Below are 22,984 nucleotides of genomic sequence, written 5' to 3' on the forward strand. Positions count from 1 at the left end.
TTGGGTTAACATGAAGTCAACTCTTCTAAACAGGTGAGATAATTGACTATGTCTCACCTTGAGGAAATAAAAATAAACCTTTAATTGACCACATTTGTTAACCATTGTCTTTTTCATAAGGCCCAAGTTAGTAAAAAGGCAATTTAGTACCAGCTGGTATGCTCAAGATTTAGAATGAGGTAGTCAGACAGTGAGAACACTGAGCATTAGTTAACATTTAGTAATTCATATGAAGAAACAAAAAGGAAGGCTTTTCTTTGCCAGCAGAAGATTCTTTTGATGAGTAACAGAGTGTGGAATTTTAATTTTCAGGGCACTGCACATGTGTCTTTCAGTAAAAGGACTCTCCAGCAGAGTATCCTGATCTGTTAGAAGTGCTTTGCTTTTTTTCTCTCTCCATCCTGATGACCAAAAGCCTTCTCAGTATAAATGAGCCCCAGCATGCTCATTCTGAGATATATCAAGGCCAGTTCTGTAATGTGAAGCATCTTTCATGGTACAAAATGAAAATATTTAAGGTTTCTCTATTACTTTCAGGGTAGTTGCAATGCTAATTCCTATCCCATTCTCTTTACATGATAAATTTAAGTAGTATATATTTCCAGACTTATTTTTGTAAAACAACAAAAGGCAGAATTTAACTACCTCTCAGACAAAATCCCTAAAATTTTCAAATATTTGCTGGGAATGAACATGGAAAATATAACAGAGAAAGCTGGTTTTCTTCTCATATCAAGTATTTAGTTGCGGATTTGTGGGGCTGACTGTTGGCTACACGCAACATCTAGACAACGTGGTAAGCGTGCTGTAGATTCTTAGATACTTCTAAAGAGAAATGACCAACCCAGGCACCAAATTAGATGATATAGATCCAAATTTTATGCCTTGATGTGTGTTATAGAGGACCACGTATCTCAAAAGTCACTGTGAACATGTATTAATGAAGTGGGGACCCTGTGCTCTTGCTTCCCTGAACCAGCTTGTAAATACATGAGGAGACTACAGAAGAAAGCACGTCTTAACAGCGCTCAGTTAAAAAGCCAGTAAGCTCTGCCTTTTAGCTGGTGTGTTTGCATTGCCTTGGGTTCTGGCGCAGTTCTCTGCTCTGTGATGTGTTTCTTTGCAGAGAGACCTCCTTACTCTGCTTGCATTTCTCTTCTCTATCTGTAAAATCTGTTCTCCTTGTGAGACAGACTCCTTCACATTCCAGGAATGAGTTTTGTCAGCGACAAGAGCAACAATTTTCCTTTCAGACGTGGTGAGAATGTCTCATCAGCAAGGAATCTGCACTTCTGCATGGTACAAACATTTCTTGTTCCTGTTCTGCTGTATGAGTGGAATTCTACAGTTAACCTGGTTTTAGATAATGACCTGTGTATCCTGTGATCAACCTGCTATACCCAGTCCTGATTTAAAACAACTCAAATCCACCGAAGTGTTCCCATTGCCTTTGGTAGACTTTGGCTCAGGCCTTTGCTAAGCACATATAGAAGCTATCCCCTTTGCTCACTTGTTTTACAAAATAGATCCGTTTGTTAAAATGCTATGTAGTACTGTGCAATGCACAAATAACAGAGCTAATACTTAGTATTTTGAGTTAACCACAGGGACAATAATCCTGTTCATTCTTCTCAGGTATTTTACCAGCTATGCTAACATCGCATAATTAAAATTCAGGATCATAAAAATCCTAATGCAACCACTAATATTTCAACATCTTATTACATGTTGGATAGTTGATTTGAATTACAGAAGTATCTAATTTAAATCTAATATGGCAAATAGTAATGTTACAAACCTGAAGCAGACATGATTAACAGAAAAACCACCAGCTGGTGATTTAAGCACCTTTAACTACTTCAGCTGCATACCCGATATGTACTTGCCTACCTTTAATTTTGTTTGTTTCTCTCTTAAAAAGGCAGTTTATAATGAAATTGATATCAATATAAGGTTGTGTGACATCTACCTACAGCATGTCATATAGCATACTAAGTAATATGCCATAATGCAGGATGGAAAAAAAAAATGCCTGAATGTTGATCTGTTCTTTTCCAGCTTTAGATACAATAAGGGGATATTTTGGCAATGAGGATTATTCATTTCAGAAGTAATCACCTGGTGGAACAGTTTTTAAAGTCAAGCCTGAGAGACTGTTGTGCTCTTACTGTGATTTCAGAGCCAAATAAGCACATGAGTCCCTAAATTATGCCACTTAATTTAGCAGTAGGGGCTGATAAGAACAATACAAAAGCCAGCAAAGAACAGTACATGGCAGAATCATTACTTCAGTTTATATCAGGGATGGAATCACGCACCATTTCAAATGAGAAAAAGATTTCCATAAACTTTTGAACAAATGACATAAAACATACTTTAACAAATCTGTCTGGAAAAATCCATAAGCTTCAGTTGCTAATATGCTGCTAGGAGTGCCAAGAGACAAAATACTGTACGATATGCAACCATAAACAATTATTCTAAATGGAATTTTAACACTGTACTTGATTTTAAAAGAATAGAGGTAAAAAATATTTTATTGGATAATTTGATACTCCATTCTTTCTTTTATTCAATAGGTGCAATTTAAAAATAGTGGCTACTTAGATATTCTACAGGTCAGATTTATCTAATCATATATTGAATTTAGATACATCCAAAGCCACTCTCTTGAAAAGACAAATCATAGTAAATTTCTTCATATTTTAGCTATATTCTGAGAACTTAAAAGCTTTTCAAATATTTAAGTCTCCTCAATTTAATTACATTTAAATTCATCAGTGTAATCCAAGCTATTAAGAAACCAAATGGACTTAGAATTAAACAGATGAAAGTAGGAGAGCTTATTAAGTCCTATTGGGGGAGAAAGAGAGGGTACTGTAACATTTTTAAACAAGTGTAAATTTCTGTCCACCAAAATTTTTTTCTTGAAATTACACAAAGTTTATTTCCATATGCTATGTATTCCATACTCATTTGTTTATTCTGTGGTATGAGTGAGACTAATTATTTTTTTCAAAATTGTCTACAAGAACTCTAATGGAATAAATGTAAAATGAAAACTCTTAAACATATTTTTGTTGTTGTTTTGGAAATGTTAATAAAATTAAGCTAGTCCACCAGAGCTTTCCTATTAACATTTTCAAATAAACATTGTATTATGGAAGAGAAAATAGATTACATGTTGATATCAAAACAGATATATCTTTTTTTTTTTTAACCAGAAATAAGCATATAGTATATATGGAGGTTATTATTCTTGCCATTGCGTTCCAAAACAGCTAAAGAATGGTAGAAAAAATGTAACCTCTTTCTTAATAATGTGAATAACACTGTTACCATCCAGCAAGATTTTCTATCCTGATTTAGACTAGAGTTCTCAATATGAATATAGGCAAGAGAAACAATTAATCACAATGACATCATAACCTGAGTGCATATACCCCTCAAACAATAGGCCAAGGATTTAGTACACAACAGACAGTGAGTCTCAACCACCACATATAATTTTACTGACAACAGACAAATCATTCATGTCTTTTGTACAAGTCAGAAGTGGGCATACACCATCCTTTCCTCAAGAGAAATACAAATTTAAGTTCAGGGTTTAACATGATAAGTAAGGCCAAGTTCATCTTCTGTGCAGTTCTACCAAAGTTGTAAAATTTAAACATACACACAAATAACATAGCTTTGAATTTCTCTTATGAAGGTGAAGAAAGGTCTGGTTATCTAAGTTTAAAAGTAAGCCCATTTTGCTATTGAATTTAACTTAAAAAATAGGATTTTAGTATTAACAAATAGTTCATATGCAGTCAGCATAAAACTGAAAATATCTTGAATAAATTACAGAAAAGCATGATCAAATTATAATCTCAAAACAACTGAAAACACAGTAAAGGACTATATATCCTGTTCTCAAAGTCTATTTAGATAGCACGAGGTTGAGAGCATGCAAAATCAAGCTCTAGTCTCTCTGTACTGTAAAGGGAAGCCTCCTACCATTTCAGATCACTTGAGGGCACTTTTGCAAATATTGTTCTTTGCACAGGTCAGATTCTCAAGACCTTCACATTACTGAAAAATGCAGCTATCATTTATGTTTGATATTCATTTTTCCATGCAAATTTAATGATCTTCATCTCCAGGCCTCTCATTTTAAAGGTTTTTAAAACATCAAGCTGCAAAGCTATGAAGAAAAGAAACCTAAATTTACTGGAGAAAATAACTGTATGCTTATATTAAACACGTTGACATATTTGAGAAAATAAAGTGGACATGGTTATTCACATTGCTATCTTCTTTTCCATACCTAGTGATAACTCCATTTTTAAAAGACTAGCTGCACTAAAGGCAGCTTTCTAAAGTCCAAATAAATATTTAAAATTCAACACATGAAAAGCAGAACAGAAAGGGAAGAAGATGGATGGTTATCAGAACAAGGAGGGCATTTTTCAAGAGATTGCAAGATCAGCAGAACTAAATTTTCTTGAGATTTTTTTTTCTTGCTGAAAAGAAATTTCAGCTTGCAAGACCGGAGGCAAATAAATTGTTTCATGTTAGCTTGAACTGAAATGTACTCGTTTATTGAAAAGATTTATTTTTTTTTAGCCAAATCAACATGAAAACGTGTCAATATGTCATGGGCGTGGCCTGGCTAGAAGTGGATAACAAGAAATTTAGTCTGTGCAGAGAATGCTTCAGGTGAGAAGTTGGGGGCACTGAGAAAATTTCTTTTAACGGCTTACCATTTGGATTAAGAGCAAGGTCTGTTTCATCCTATTAAAATACAATTTCCTGAGCACTTTGTTCATCATTTGGCAATGTTTTAAGCACATAAATGACCCTGCTGACTTCTATGGAGTTATGACTTTAGACTACAAAAGTACACTCAATACAATTAGACCACTGAGACAGTAAAAATGAAGCATTTGCTCATGTGCTATGTGAAATAAAGGCAAAGATACTTAGCGTCATGAACGATCAAGTCCTGACAGATGGACATGGAAAATTAACATGAAAACGATAGATAGCCAAGTCCCATTGCTTAAAGCGTAAGATTTTAGTTTTTGAAATGATATAAAGAAGATCAGAAACAAGCAGTACATGCATCATTAAATTCTGCTTACCAACTCATTTGTGTCGTATTTTTGATAGAAAAGTTACTTCAGATCTCTATGCACCCATGTTGTCTTTTGCAACCCCTGTCCACTTTGCATGCACACACAAAACTAATTTGGCTGAAAGCTAAAGTTTTGGCAGGAGAAAGTTGAAACCCATGAATTTGCAAAGCTGCATTTACAACTGCAGTTCAGTGAGTAAAACATCAGAGCAGCTCACTGCCCATGTTTCAACAAAAACATCTTTTATTCCTGTAACCAACAGGAAGATGCATGGCCAAAGCCAAGAGCAACCTATTGCCAAAATCCATTCTGATGAAATTTTTTTAGTTGAGATGTGCTGCTCAAATATCCTGACGTTCAGTCTTTTCCAGATATCCTGTCTCTGCCCTAATAGGCCATGACTAACAACTTTTGTAGCTGAAGATAGCTGTGTAGCCTCACAGTAAATGTTTAAAAGCAAATCATTTGCTACAATTCATTTTTATGTCATATCACTTACAGCCTGCAATGGAAGGTTGCTACCAAATCTTCTATATGATGCATGTGTCAAGTGTTTAAGTGAATATTTCCTGCTATACCATCATAAGAGAACGTTCCAGCTATATTTTAAGGCTGCCACATCAGGTAAGGAATAAGACAAAAAAAAAAAATGTTTGTGCCTTCCTGTCAATGTACACACATAAGTATGCTGGCTATATGTTCTTAGAAGCTTCAGTTCCATTCCTCTCCTCACACTCTGCTTTTACCCTAACCTTATTTTGCTGTATGTATGCCAAAAATACAATTCTTACTGTCAGAGCTCCATATTGTTACACATTCCTATTTTACATTCTATTCTTTTCACAGCTGGAAATCTCCCTTCCTGCTAGAGGTCTTGAGCTCCCTTTCTTTCTATAGCAATTCCAGAGAATCCCAAGAGCCAGTATCATCTCCCACTGCTGCTGCAGGGCCATACCCTGTGCACTTAGTCCCCAGGGCCCACAGTATTCCTCAAACACTTCAGCTTTTAGATTACCAGCAATCACTTCTTATCTCCTTAGTCCAGCATTCTGGTTTCCCGAAACCAAGAACAACTGTTCTGGGTCAAACCAGTGAAACCAAAGTTTTCTGTAATGTATTCAGTATTGCCAAATGATATCATCAAGCTCTAATCTTTACTTTACTAGGTACAATAAAAAATACACAATAAAAGATGTCCTTACTCCTCATCTGTTATTTTATCTTAGGAACAGACGATAAAACTATGGGATTGATTTACTAAAAAGCACAGGAAACCTTTTCAATGAAACGGTGTTTTTTAGAGATACTCATCTGTATCTTAATCCCATATAGTTGGCAGAAGCTGCTGAGTAAAAAACCTAAAGTCAGTGATTTTGGAAGTTGTGTAAATTAAGGGTTGTGAATGCCATGTGAAAGTAAGCAACCCTGGAGTTAATCGATATGAGTCTGACCATTAGAAAGCTCTACCAATTGAGCAGCAGCAGCGCATGTCTGAAACACTCCTGCTGAGTCTCTTGACTAACTGAAGCAACTTTTTTTTTTTTTTTTGCCCAACTGTATATAAGCAAAATTACATTCAAGGGAGAAAGGACACAGAGCCAAGTACCAGCCCTTTGAGGAACTTCAATGCACTTTATTTTATTGTTCCAAATAAAATGAAAAACTAAATAGGAGAGGGACTTAATATAGCATGCAGACTGGATTGGTGGAGCAGGCTGGGAAATGTTCCCGCTTATCATATCTCAAAATAATGCAGTGGGAGAAGGAAACTTTACCTATTTGAGTCTTTAAATGCAAATTAATTCTTTTACTTGTCAAAATGTTATCAACACCCCGGTAGAAAGAACAGACTATGCTTTAAAAAAGCAAACAAACTAACAAGACAGCTTTGATTTGAAATGAAAACAAACAACTACAAAAGGATAGGCTTTCATTATGCTGGGGACCTTGGCAGTCTTGCAGATATATTCATGAATTAATCACTGAAAATCTTAACACAAACAAATCATGCATTTTTCAATGCCAATATTCTCTAAAGAGTACAGCAAACGGTTATTAAAACATAGTTCTTTAAACTGCTTGCATCAGGAATCCCTTTCATGCACAACTATCTGAATGAAATGTGTGACAGTCCCTGTAATTTGGCAAAACCAAAGAAAATTGTGAGTAGATACTAGCAGTATGTCACCAAGTGTTAACAGTACTAAAATCTGTTAATGAAACTACTATACGTATCATAAACAGCAGGAGTTCTGGAACGCCATGCAGCTTTTAAATTATTAGCACTAATTAGCCAAATAATAATAAAAAAAGACTGGAAAACACATTAGAAGGGAAGACCAGTCTACCTGTATTGCTGTGTCAAAATTACATTTCCAAACAAGCAATTAGTGAAGACTACCTTTCAGCCCAATAAGCCACATGTAAAATGGGACGGCTTCATTACAGTGGCTTCCTAATTAAAATGTAAAGGCTGCTGATCATTGCATAATTAAACAACATGTCATGTGGTTTCATCTGGCAATCGCAAGCAGCTAGGCCTAAAATCATTAATGACTAAGACATCATCTAAATGAGTCCAGAGATTGCAGAACTACATTCTGTCAGAACAGAGAGTATCCTATGGTCATTATGGAGATAATATCCTCCAAAGGGACTGTTATGTACAAAATGTTGAGGTTCTTTCTCTCAAAATGACTGACTTTTTTTAAATCCAGTTTTCTTACTAATTAGCCTAAAAGAAAAAGGCTAGCAGGGCTAATTAACTTCCAACTACTATAATCTAAATATGAAGCTAAAGAACCAAAGATTTTCCCTGTGGATTTTCTTAAAGTTTTTCATAAGTAAAAGCTCTGGTATTGAGAAATCATTTGTTAGGTAACCTTATGCCTTGATTGAGAATCCCTTATGTGGCCTCTCACTTTACAGAAAATCTGAGGAGCAAAACCATTTGCAGCACTAGTTCTGTGTTCCCTGTACCACAAGCGGTCCATACAGCATTCACTGATGATGCACAAGAATACTAAGAACCAAACGTGAATTTGTAATACTGGGAAATTACTGGAGAATCAGCAGCAAGGGGAGGTGAGAGGAATTGTTTTGAAAAATAATAATGCCAGTCACAAGAAGAGCAATATTATTGTGAAAACATACACGACTTTCCTTCAATACTTTGGAGTATAAATATATAATGGACAAAAGTAACATTATCACAAGTTCCTTTGAAAAACAGAGTAGATGGGACCTTTTATAAGCAGCCAGAAACAGTATCTGTTCCACAGCCCAGTCACTACTTTACAGTGCATCTTCTGCTCTTCTCACGTCTCCTATGTGTATCATTCACACACACACCTTTACTGCAATTGGGTATTCAGGTGACTTCTTTTGATCACTTTGATGCTAAAGTCATTCAAGGACTTTGCCTTTTGAAAGTAAAAAATGCTGAATTTAATTGAAATTAAAAGAAAACAACTTGGCAGGAAAATTAAGAAATACTTAAATGAATTTAGGGGAGAAATAACAAAAAATATAGTAACAACAAATATCTGAAAATAGCAGATGGATAATAATCTGAAAAAAGGGTGAACATTTGGTGAATGCAGTGCACATTTTTTCTCACCTCAGAATACCTATTTCAAGTTGTCAGCTTCTCACCAAGGCTTGGTGAACACAAAATGAATCAGTCCAAGATCCCGGGTTGAATTTCACTTTTGTGTCTTTCTTTCATATGTACAATATATACATTTTCTTGTTCTAAAGCATCAGAGAAATTCATCAGAAACATAAACTGCCATGATGAACACTAAATGTGAAAGAGAATTCTAAGAAAAAGAGTATCCCTTCACAAAGTGGTTTTCCACTACAAAGTTTAAGTGTTATTTCCAGCATTTTACTGCTTGTTCTCTCCCTCTCTAGCAATTCTATACCCTTACAAAGATATAAAACTGATCCAGGTAAAATAACTTCAACCAATGTAAAGTATGTGACAAAGACAAGAAGTTAGCCACCAATGCTTCTTACTGACTACTCATGAATCATTGCTACAAAAGCTATTTGACTCAAAACCACAAAAAAAAAAAAAACACTATTCTAATTAACTATGCATTTCCTCTCTGAGGTTTCTGTGTTTCTCGCAGTTTAAATTTTGTATTGATCCTATGGCACACATTAACATTTTGATCCTTCCTCTTCATTTCTGATCTAATAATTGAAATCACCTTGATGCCAAGAAATCACCCTGAATCACCCTGGAAATCTCTATATTTCTTCTCTTGTCTCTAACCTAAACTAAGTTATGCTGCAGAGAGTTAAAGAATTAATCCACTTTGAGCTTGCTGCAGAACAGTTATCAACTATGTGTGGTTACTCTGGAGATCCTCTCTGGTAGAATTACAACTCAGAAAAGTATTATAGTAGGAAATCCTACTGTTTCCTTATTTATTCCCTTGTGAATGTTAACTTTTGGCCTTGTATCTAATGGTTTTACTCCTTACAAAGACTAGACAGCAACTGAGTTAAACAACGCTGCCAGAAAGAAGTGATGAAAGAAGTGAACCATAACACTAACAGGGTTGTGAGACTTCACCTGACATGTGAAATCACTAAGCTGACTGAGAACAGATCATTTCAGATGCATTTCACCCAAAACAGTATCCAACTACTTTGCATTCCAAAAAAAAAAACACATTCAGAATGGCAGACACGTTTCCATATTTTTTATTTCTCAAAAATTTGCTTTCTTTTTCCTATGGGACACTAGAAAACTGGAATTCTGGTATCCAAATAAGAATACAGTCTTTGGCTATAATACATAGCATCTACAGAGCCAAAGAAGTTAGTGGTAGAAGCTATAGTCTATTATGAGCCCTTCTTCCCCACTGTCATTCTTGTATAAGCTAACTCTACAAAACTGCTAAAACCCGAGGATGGGAAAGAACTGATACGTACATCATTAAAAAGCAAACGCAATAGAATTTCAGCTACCCCTCAGCAGTGGGGCAACAGCAAAGGTTCTGCATGCATATCACTCCTATTTATATCTTTTCAATCAGATTCCCAATTTGCATTTGTTGGCTTTTCAGAAGAATTAGTAAACAAGGTGTATGTATGAACATGACAGCTCCAGGCAGTATTACTTTATGGGACTTTATATTAGCAGAAAAGAGTCATGAGGGATCAGAAAAAAAAATTAACATTTTTCAAGTAGGACCAAATCATTATCCTTGCAGTGAAGGTCCAGACTCCTGCAAGAAACAGCCCCATCCAGAACACAAACCTTCACAAAGGCTGAGAAATCTGAATGCAATCACTCTATTACTGGGAAACTGTTAGCACTGGCAGCTGTAGAACTGCAAAATGTAAACAGCAAAATACAGCCTATTATTTTTCTATAAAACTAAAAATTCTTAGAGGATATTGAACATAAAATAAGAGGCAGAAGGTAAACTTTCAAGAAATTTAGCAATAGCAATTCAAGTTTGTTTAGAGAACGCTACATATACTGTAGGGCCAACAGCACTTCTTTCTGTCTGCAGTCATCCTTTCAAAAACTCCTCAGTCATGGATCCAAAACCCATTCTCGGTTAAACCTTGACAGACTCTCACTGCTGTCCAAGTACAAGATAGAGTAACCACTGAAGATTCCCTTTACACCTGGTTTCCAGACAATACATTTAGGGCAAACAGTCCAACGACTCCTCTGCAGCTTTCCTTCACCCTTTCTAAAATATTTATCACAGCAGACTGATCTTATTGTATGCAGTACATACAACAATAATGGACTGTTAGACAGTTAAGTAGATGTGCACTTCACAAAACTGCAATATATTCTTAACAATTACTTCTCTGAAATCAAAGTGCATAGTTACCAACTCTTCTGAGATCATAGTTGATGCAGTGTTGCTGATTCTGTGGATTCTAGTTAAGGAATAACAAAGATGAAAAATGAGGATCCTTTCTGGAGCATGCCTAACAGGCAATCTCATAAAGATAGAAATGTGTAAATAGATAGCAGAAAAAGAAAAAAAGAAAAGAACAGAAAAAAAAAGACACAAAAGGAATGTGAATGGGGTTACTTCCTCATTCTTACATGCAATTCTTTGCCACCTCACTTATATTTCCAGCTAGCATTCAAGATACAACAGATATGCATTTAATTGTGACCCACTAAAATACAAAATATTAGACACAAATGTTCATGCAAAACTTCCAGCACTTCAACACATTAAAATACCAGAATAATTCTAATGTACATGCAGATTTTATGCTCCTGTAACGCCACTGGCTTTATGGCTTTATCATTTTTTGTGTAGCAAAACCTTTTGAAAAAAATTAACTGACAACACTACGGAGAGAGGATACAAAATCCTGAAATTTACTAGGTACAATGAACATCCTTTACCCCTGAAACACATTATCCATCATAGTATTTCCTGACTATTCCTACCAATGTAATCTCCTATTATTTCCTTTTGGTATTCAGATTAGCTGTTCAGAAGAGCGTTGTATTGACATTGTCAGATGCCTAAATAGAATGATTTCAGATCACTTTGACAACAGTATTTACTTAAAATGAATTGCACCATTTCAGGGAATCAAATAAAACAGAATTTGGTTCTGTATTGTACCTCTTTATGGACAGAGTGTCCCAAAGCACTTTATAACACAGCAGCTTACCGACAGCGCAGTGAGTACAGGAAAATGTGCCAGCCAGTATGCTCTCAGCAAAAGCTCACATATATTCATAGCCAATAGAAATTCTTTTATTGCCCAGGAACTTGTTGCCCAGGAACACAGGGTTTATTTCTGTTCTTTTTCATAAGAAAGACCTGACACAAGTTTTTCCTCAACAAGATAAGGATCCTCTTAGGCTCTTCACATCAGATGTGTTAACTGGTTTCAGTTAGAAGATGCATTCTTTCACACCACCTAGCAAAATATTGCGAGTGGAAGCCTGAACAAAACTGTGCTGAAAATACTTCCATGGTACAGGCATTCTGAAGTTTAGTGTAACTTACACTGTCTTGATGAAACCGTTATGTGTTCTGAAATCTGCAAAAAAAAGAACCATATACTCCTGCTGATATTATTACAGACAATAAAATTCCTAGTGCCGTCAATTTAATTTACTTCAGTCAGTGAAATAGGAAACGTATCCCTACCAATTCACACACACACACAGACTGTTAGCGTATGTTACATCACAGCTAACATATAGGAAACACCAGAATCTAAGTTGCAGAACTGAAATAACAGAAATGAAACCAACAGTCATTCTGGAATTATTCATTCAAACTCTCACAGAGCTTGTGAAGAGACAAATACAGCTGCAGATTCTCAGAAAATGGAATGTTTCAGACAGTGATGTATTTATCTTCCCTGCAAATATCAAGATCCCCAAGTTTTAGCTTCAGAGATGGGTACTTAACTCCCACTTCCCATGGAATTAGGATCATGTAATTGCTTGTTTTACCCAGCCCACAGAAATGATTATTTCCAAGGCCAGCATCACCACTCCTGCTCACATCCTCTCTATCTACCACTCCCACTCCATCCACAGACAGCTCCAATTGCTGCTTTTAATTCCATCTGAAATGACTCCTCTTTATTTTCTGATCTTGCAACAGTTTTCAGATTGTATGTGGGGTTTGTTTGTTTGATTGTTTGGGGGGTTGCTTTTTTGTTGTTGTTTGTTTTCACTGTTGGAGAGATTTTGATTGCCAACTCCAACCAGGCTCTTGAGTGGTACAGCATCACTTTTGTAGCACGGAATGGACATTGTGGAGAATAACCACATATAATAATGGCTTAACATTGTTGTCTCTATGTAAAATATCCAACATTAACATTTAATGAAATTAACATCACTTAGTGCAGTGCATCCACTAAGGGTCACAAGCAGTGTTCTAGAATCTAATGGAAGCCTTCTATTATGCTAGTGCTGTCCAAATTATTATTTATCTTTTTGCTAGTACCATGTATCTTCACTTCAGTGCTGCCTCCAAACTTAATTACTTCGCTTCCCTCAGGGCTGCAAACTGAGGCAGCTTCAAAATGAGGGTGGCTTATATTAAATATATTTTAATTACTGTCTTCTACATCCATAACAGTAAAGGTGGTTCTGTTAATCAAAGGGAATGAATTTTCTGTCACTCGGATCACTAGTAAGTTGCTTTGTGAACACCAGGTATTTCTATGTACTTCCAATTTCAAATAAATTATACAACTGCTTTCTTAAAAGTCACAAACATCCTTGGAAACTGGGAATCATAGGTCTGTAAAGATAGTTGAAAACCAGGGTGCAACTTATCTCCTGGCTGGCTGCATTGTTATTACAGAATAAGAGCTATTAATTCCTTCTGATCTGTAGAAATTCAAGCATCCGTGCAGAAGACCAGAACTCAATGCTGAAAAAGGGCACTGTTCTTATTCTTTCAGGTTTTATTTTCAAAGACATTTTCACATTTATTTAAATTCTTCAATGTACCTAGAGACATATTTATAACTTATTTGATTCCACCTGAAAAAGAACCAGAAAAATGTCCCACATACTAGAGTTGAATGAAACTTGTCAAGCTTGAGTTCAAACTCATCCCTGTTATCTTCAATGGGTAAAATAATCCCTAAATACCAACTTCAACTTTGCAGCTAAAAAATAAATCAAGCAGACCTTCACGCAGCCATGAACTTTCCAAAGAATGCATATAAGAATCTGTCAAGTCCAGACCCCTTTAAACAATGCTGTTTGCTGCAAAGCATGACAATAGCAAAGAGCATTGAGACAGCAGTTCTGCAGGTCATACTTCAAATATGGTGGACTAGAATGTTTGAAATAACCTAATTTTTTAATTGTTTTTATTTTGTTTGTTTTCCCTACCCCTAACAAATACTTGCATTCATTCCACCTCTAGATGCTGATATACTGTTAAAAAAATAAAAAAAAAAAAAAATCAAGGTTTCAAACTTGAAAGAAGGTGATAGAAGAAACAGTGGAGATGATTATCTAAACATTAAAAGTAAAGTAGCCTGGGAGATAGTAAAAGTGGGAAGAACAGCATCATTTCACCTCCTCTGTACATTTTAAAACAATCACACAGGCTGACTTTGAGCATACTCTAACTCTCCATTGGATACTAAAGTTACTGGGCAGAGCTGAAGTCACCTGGAAAAAAAATGTATATAGTTTAGCCAACTTTAAACTTCATTTTCTCCAACCCTGCATGACAACTAACTGAGGGTTTTGAGGATGGCATATTAACTATCTGAACTATTTTGGGATCAACACTTTTTTCCATAGTGACAGGTGATTTTGAGTTTTCCTTTTACAAAAAGAAAAAAAAAAAAAAAAAGGTCTTGGCATTAAATTTTACATTAAAAGCAAAAGGAAACCTTCTCAAATTGTTCAGGTCATAGTCATTTTCTTTATATGGAGCATTCTGACAATACCTCTCCATATCTTTAGGCATTCTAGATCTACAGTGGAAAAAAAGAATCAGGCCCAAACTATACTATTCCTTCTGACAATCAGTAATAAGTCACTGAGAATATGATTCAAAATCCACCAAAATCAAAGGTAGTCTTCCTAAAGCTGTAAACATGTATCCTGATGCTCTTCAGTTACTCATCCAATATAAACAAACCAAAGAACAAAAGACAAACTTTGCAATCTTGATTTTGGCAGATGCTGCCTATACATTTATGTTATTTCCAAGTCACCACCAAAGTTCACCAAACATTTAATTTAAAAGACCATATTTACAGCTCATTCTTTCAGTTTCCAGCAAGCTGACTGTTCTAAAGAGTCTTGCAGAAGTGTATGGAGACTGGCAGCTCCTCGGACAGCACTGAGACGAGATTAAACTTTGATATTTCAAATATCACTGTTAAAAAACATGTACCAAATACAATGGCTGATTGGATTATGGGTTTACCAGCTACATTTAAACCACAGTCCTAGCGATGCAGTTACCTTAGATATCAAAACATTACCTAAAGTAAATATACAAACTACAGTGCTCCTGTTCTCCTAACATGGTTAGGCATCTCTGCACACCACTTTGCAATAAATAACTCTCTCTTACGGAAAATAGTTGCTGAACAATGACATCTGCTGATACTGCAGCCTGTTATACATTTTATTAGAAGGCCTCCTATTCTCTCTCACATACATATGCCCCTAGTAGCCTGCAGAGTAATTCCAACGCATCTGAGATAGCAAACGCTTTGGGTTAATAATTCATTCTTAATAGTCTATATTTTCATGCAGTATGTATCCAGATGATGCTATGCTTAATATAAGTTTAAACTGTCAGACAGAAAAAATAGATAAATAAAAAGGAAGCACTTGTGCCTTTACATGTGAACCCCAGAATAATTTATTCATAATACTACAATGAACTGTCAGCTATCTTGACAACTGAAAATGAAGTGTACTGCAATCCTTGAAAATTCCCCAGAATTTTTCTGTATTACAAGAAGAATAGAGAGAAAATGCAACACATTGAAACCCACAGCCAGACTCCACCTGCACAGAAACTTCTTTCAGATGCCACTGCATTAGGATCTGTAGAACCCTTAAGTCATAACAGCCCATCAGAAAAAAATCACCTGAAGCGATCTCAGCATATCTAAAAATGTTCAACTGTCCTTTTGAAGCAGTAATTCAAGCATTTAAACCCAGAAAAAAAAATCTTGACAGAAAATACAAGGAAAGAAGCATGTTAGTGGAAGAAAAACTGCCTTAATTGGGTAGTTAAGAGTATTTGATAGGATTATAAAAAGGCAAAACTGTCAGAATGCAATTCTTCTCCTGGCCACTGGCCAAAGCAGTGCAGATTTTAGAGGACAGAATAAATAATCACAATTAGTACAGCCTCTCCCACACAAGAAAATTTCAAAACAATTCTTAGCATTTCATTTTTATTTGTATGAGGGGGAATTTTCACTCACTTTATAGTTTCCCACTTAATTTTCTCAGTATTTAAGTCCCTGCCTATAAAAGGGAACATGCCCCAGTGAAAAGCCACTGATAGCCAGCAGCACCAGCACACATTTGTAATGCGTATAAGCAAATAATTGCACCAGGAGAATTTATCCTTATTTGAAACATTCTGCTCCTGCAAAAAGAAACTTTCCCAGAAGCTGCACCAGTTTAGATACACCAATGATTCAGCTGCAGCTGGAGCTAGCATCCACCACAGAAAAGCTTTGGAAGGATTAAAAGAAATGGGTCAGCAGAAGCCCCCTGCTGCAAGACTTTTATTCATCTTCATCTACCATCCTTATCTCCTCTTCTTCACATGAGCCACAACTTTCTTTTTCTCCAAATCTTAAACTGCAATTTCTAAAGTCTAACCATTCTTCTGACCTAAAAAAGCCTGCTGTAAGGAAGGAGAAACTCACCAGGAAGGGAAGGTAGAATGAAGATCCCAATCCATGTTCAGTGCCACTGAGATGTGGCTTAAAAAACGTCAGGAACAAAAAACATTATACCACGCACACAACCTCACACTGCTTGATATAAAGCCTGCAAAGCTGCCACAATTACTATCTACCCAGTGGAAAAAGGACATTTCCACTTAGTTACAATGAAGAGTCATGCAAGACCTTCATGTCTGCTGCCTCTGACAAGCAAGAAATGTTCCTTCCCTCCCCATAGGTGACATACTTATTTTCAGTATTTGGTGATTACAACTTCTATATCAAATGCACAAAGAAATACAAAAGGAAAATGAGGTTGTATATTCACCCATCAGGGCTCAGAGCCATATTTCACCTGAGCTTAGCCTTTCAATGGCTACCATTAGTTTAGTAATTTGTTTGTTTCTACATATTTATATTTTAGGCATACCACATGTGGATATCAGACATATGTTTTATCCTCAGCAGACATCATCAGTCATACAGACGGTTTGCCCCTTGCTCTCTCAACTTTTTTCCATCTTGGAGAAGAAATATTTGAATTAAGAAAGACTTCAGAGCTACACTTTTGATAGCATCTTCTATTTGTTACCATTCAACACATTGGAGGATATGAGGGATGAAAGTGCAGGAAGTATGTACTATGTACATGTAGGACTAACATCTTCAGGTGAGGACTCCCCTTTCCATTCCCCTCCCTCCTCCTATGAGTATGACTTCCTCAGTCAACTTGGGAATGACACAGTGACAGCAAAAGTAGCAGCAACTGTGTTAGCTGTGTTTCCGGTGGGTCCACAGGGACAACTCCTTTAAAGCAGATAAAATACATGGCATTCCCGTATTTCTCTTGGTCCTCGTAGTCAAGGCAGCACTTTAGTAGTAGGAGCTATCCAATACAGACATTTCAGAAGAAATATCATCTGTCTTGTCCCAGTATTTTGTCTTTTATCATAACTGTGCATTAAATATTAATAGCTGCTAGTATGCCAGACAAAAGAGCCTCTTGACTTATCCTGAGAATGGTTGCAAAGTAGAAACCATAGCATTTTGCAGTATAAACCTCATCTTCACCACTTTCAATGGCAGACTAATGTGTTTAAGTGTTATGTAGTATCCTTTCATTTTATTTCCTTTATCTGGGATTTTCAACTTCCAGACTGGGATTTCCAGTCATAACAGTTCTGATAACCTTACCAGGCATCCTGAACTGTGGAGAAAATAGCAGGTGCACAAAATTGGATCATCTTTTTATTGTGAGTTCATGAGTCAAATGCACACACTCGGCATGTAGACACGTTTCTATCTAGAAAATCTTAGAGTACAAGAGAATTTGCTTTCCAAGCTTCAAAACTTTATAGGTATTCTAACAACTGATCAATATGCAAAGTATTGGTTTAATATCATTAGCTGAAGAATACTCCTTTGTTTTTTTGTGGAAGTTACCAAGTTACTTGATGCTCCAACACTGTAAGAAGGATTGCCACTCCTAAGATTTAGTATGTATTAAAAACATACTTAATTTCATATGGCATATTACAGTGTGTATAATAGCTTAGTAGAATACATGTTCTTGGTTCACCAACAGCCAATACACCCTTCATTCTTCACGTAGCTCTTCTGTTCTCAAATACAGCATTCTGGTCTATTAAAAAACAATCTTTTTGAACGTGTATGACATTTCAAAAAAAAAAATTCCTTCTCTCCCCCCTTTTTTCCCCCCAGATCACTAGAATAACTTCTCCTTCCTTAATTCACATTTATGCACATTCGACTCAGTATAGCTGTAGTGTATAACGGTAGTGTAACCAATGGTATCTTCCATTCTTACTATTACATCTTCATTACCTAAAATAACTCAAACTTAATGGAAATTACAAAGAATCTCTCTGCCATACAGGCTGAAGGAAGATTTTCAAAATTATCCTTCTATGATTTTGAGGAATCTAATTACCATCACAATCCACCACTGTCTGTGGTGTATTATAAGAGGCAGCTGGTACTGTTGGATTCATAATATTATATTCATCTCTTACCTATAACTATCCAGCAAGGGCTACACTAATCAACTAATTGCCTTTTTTTTTCTTTTTTTTTTTTGTGAGAAAGTTCAGCCAAAAGACAGCTTCTCTTAAATGAACTAGTGAAGATTCAAATATCAGCACATATTACAAATACTGTCAGCCAGTATAATTGCTAAATATTATACAGAATAATTGCTAAACAATTATTCTAAAATTAGGAGCTGGACTGAAACTACGATCAAGTAGCCCTTAGTGATACAAAGACCAAATGTACTGATCATGGTTGTACTACCATGCAAATTACATAATTACAAACATTTTCTATATAAGCTTTCATGTGAAGGGCCCATAAACAGGCTGAGTTCCTACAGTTGTTTTTCTCTGCCAAAAGATTAAATCAAGGCTGAAAAATACATTTTGAACTTTACCAAACATTAGTACTCTTCCAAAATAGCATTACAGAACCTTTATTTCTATTCAGTTTTTTTCTTTTAAATTCTACTTAAATTTCATGAAAATAGCAAAATTTTGGGTGATGGTTGCTATGATAAAAACAGGTCCCATTATCAAAATATAATAGGTCTGATACGGTAGAAAGAGAGAGTCAAAATTCTGGTCTTACTGAGGGACACAAGCCTGAATTATTGTATCTAAGTAGTTCTTCCCTGAAACCAAAACACGCTGTATGAAATCAGCATATGCTTCATGCCTCCCACCCTGCCCAAATACTTATGATGAATCAGCACTTTCTCATCATAGAAAAAAAAAGATCAAGTATACTCTCTACACTCACAGTATGTGCAATTTAAAAGTATATATTTTTCTTCCTTGAAAAGTATCAAGTAATAAACCTGCTATTTGTTCAATTACAAGACAAAAAGCAATGTAAATATACAATGCAAATTAAAAAACGGTGCTTTAAAATAAAATTAAACTTTCACTAACAATTCAAATATAGTGAGTTTTTATAAATAGCAGATACACATACCTTGTAAGTGAAAATAATGGCCATTAAAAACAGTCTATTTACCTGCTGCTACTTGTTAAATTGCCTTTAGGTTGTCTTTAAATGAGCACTGTCATAATTTTAAAATGCTTTCCTGATTACAGTTATACAGCAATTAAATATATGAGTGTAAATATCTTGTTTGGTTTGTTTCCACATTTCTTACAGTTTCTGTATTTAGGCATTCCATGATTTATACTTACTGGTTTGAAATCTATGTAAAGGACATATTCTATGAATTACAAAAAATGACTAATACAAGCTTTAAAAAAAAGTCTGTACTGTTTAAAAGACTTAATTATAGGATAAAGAACTAAGCTCATACAATAAGTAAACTTGATTTATGTTATGCATCTAAAGATCACTGATATTAAGTGATATCAAGTACTCACTTGTCTCAATTTATCTTAAACAGAAGTGAGGGTAATGGCACTTACAAAGGAGTCTAGAAATGATAAATTACATCTTATTGTGTGAAGTCAAAGGTTAAACTTATTATTGCTCACCACAGGCCAACCTTAACCCCAGGATTAATGCCATAAACAAAAAAGAAAATTCAGTTTGCACACATAATGCACTGGGATAACGTCTCTGAAGAATTACAAAAGTGAAATGATGCCCCCTACTGCTACCAGAAAATGTTTCTGTATAAGCAGGGTCTTTTGGTTCAAAGGGAAATTATCATGTAAAACCAATGAACATGTATTTTCAAACTAACCAGTGCTCATTAGCACAACATATGCCAAGGACAATTTATTTTTTCTCTGGCTTTTAATTAAAATATATGAAGAGTTTTGCCTTGTAGAGGAAACTCTCAGAAACAAACAGCTAGAGTGAACATAAAACCTACAGTTCATAGAAGTTATATTTTTTGGTAAAGAAACCATATAAACTTGATTTTTCTTAATGTATTTCTGAATAAATCAAATTTCAAGTAGTAACTTCTATACAGCAATGATGTTTCTCAAATAGTGAAGCTGATAGAATAGATCTGTCAGCTACAAGGTGACACAATTCATTAACAACTAACGTAGGTCACGCAGTGCCTCTGAGGTGTGGCAGACCGCAGGTTGGTTCCCAACTCAGTGGGTAGTTCTGGTACTACAGCTACGATGGTAAGGAGTTTCTTGATGGGCAAGTAAGGCACCAGGGTTACAGTTTGAAATGCCTTTCAGGGAAAGAGATCAAACACCGAAAAACTATTAACCAAGTCTTTTTAATTCATTTTGCATTCAAGCGACAAAAGACCCAATGATACCAACACAGTCAACTCCCAAATTACGTTGGTGCAAGCAAAAAATAATCTGGAGCTTCTTAAAGGTATTTGGACAGAACTGCTCTATTCCAAAGTAACTTAGTCACATAAATAGACATTGGGTACATTATTGCCTTCAATAATCTGATCTTTGGCATGACTGAGAATCTTTAAAAAGATAAATCTTAAAATTTCTATCACCTTTACTTGTTCAAGGACTGAGTGAAAAGGCTACAGTTCAAAATTGTTTACAGTACAAAAATAACCAAAATTAAATCAGTCAGCGTTTAAATCAGTAAGCATTAATCCCTTTCCAATCCTCACCTAATATAAATCACTATCAGTTAACTGGACTCAGAAGCAATACACAGGTTTAAATAAATATAAAGTGTTTTAAGTCATAGGGCATGGTTTTAAACCACTGAACAGTAGACATTGACCAGGCAGGGAATTCTAATAATAATATTTTATCTCCATGGCAAAACTGCATTTGGCAGTGCTCAAATACAGTCAGAGATAGTCCTGACTTCTTGTACTTCTACATCTATGAAAAAGTTTGTTGTTTTAGGACTTAATAGACTGCAGATAACTGGAGACTGACAGGATACCAATATGAAGATGTTCATGATTTCATGAAAAATATCATCTATCATATAAAGTAACTTCCAAGTTTCTCCAAGAGTTTGATCTAGGAGTCTTCATTAGAATACAAAATGTAGAGCTAACTTCTATGATGTCTGGTGGAGCAGGATGAAATAGGATCATACCTTCCTGAAAACGCCTTCTTTTTTTCCACCGCTGCTAATACAAGCGCATAAAAAGAGGCATCCCATTTCTCTAAATATGCTTTCTAAATGTTAGAGGGTTAAAACAATTCCCAGAGGTCTCTGTCTAGAAAAAGCCCTTCACTGATATTTAATTGAACTATCTTTGCTCTGAGACATGCAGTAAAATACACTGGAATCAAATGTTAACGCATCACTGTTTTTATGTAAAGAAGGACAGCTCAGTTTGCTGTTTTCACCACTATTATGCAAGCCTACCATGTCCAGTTGGTTCACGTCAAATTTAACTGAAATTGGTGAAAATACTCTATTTTACAACAGCTGACAATTAATCCCACTTACTTTAGTATGATTACATTAGGCAGTATTCTCACAGAAAGTCTGTAAGCCTTGGAGCTTATTACACACATTACACCTTTCAACTGTTGGTGCTGCTTTCCACCAACTCCTTTACACTGGAGTAAACTTCCCAGAACAGCAGAAACCCCCTGGAAGGCCCCAGCCTAAAAGCAGTCAGCTACCAAACAGGCACAGTACATACAAGAACACTGCTCAGTCACCATAGTCAGTGCTTTACAGAAAGGGTTTAAATTCCTGTAGTGAGAATAGGAGCAAGATGTTCATTAATGAAAATAATAATAATTAAAAAAAAAAATCAGGCTGCAGAAGTAAACCATAACGGATTCTAAGTCTAGCTTTTGATTAGGGAAGCTGAGGCGATTCCAGATAAGAAAGGGTTAAGAATGTAACTATTAAAGGAGAACAGAACATTAGGTGTAGGGCAGGAAACAGATGTACGGACAATGTATCTCAAAATAGGACATATACAGGCAATATATCTCGAACAAGACATTGGAATCCAAGATAAGAAAATAATGAGCAGAAGATTCGAAGAAAAAACAGTCCTTGCGGTTAGGAAGAAAGCTAATTCAGCAGAATCCTGACCAAGGGTGAAAAGTACACTGTGAGGAAGACTTATGGCCTTCCTCTCTGAGACCACCGACCACAGCTCGACGACCCCTGCCCAAGACCACTGAGAGGATCTGCGCAGGCGCAGGACACAAAAAACTGATTAGCATGAGAAGCGAGAGTAGGCGGGGTTAGATAATGAATATGTATAGGCGTTAATAAAATATTAATCACTGTGATGTATAAATTTGGGACGGCTTTTCACTTCGGGATGCACGATAGGCGGAAAGATCCCCCGTGCATCCGGCGCCGTCAATAAAGAATAAATCACTTAAAGAAATTGGATTTATGATCTTTGAATCAATCTGGCACCCCAGATGGGACTTCTTCTCTGTCGGACCGCAGGACCCGCTGGGAACAGGACTCCCTAGGGTACCCCCGGGATTTCCCGGAGGGACTCCTCGACT

At 35.9% G+C, this 22,984-nt stretch overlaps 1 protein-coding gene across 19 annotated transcripts in view; it reads right to left on the reverse strand.

Annotated features, from left to right (window-relative positions):
* The window catches only part of LOC308176790 (uncharacterized protein), a 259,830-nt gene that overhangs the window by 225,065 nt on the left and 11,781 nt on the right, over positions 1 to 22,984 (reverse strand). The gene's annotated exons all lie outside the window — the stretch shown is intronic.

This window comes from Anser brachyrhynchus (genome assembly GCF_964034855.1).
Source record: "Anser brachyrhynchus genome assembly, chromosome: 12".
Lineage (NCBI taxonomy): Eukaryota > Metazoa > Chordata > Aves > Anseriformes > Anatidae > Anser > Anser brachyrhynchus.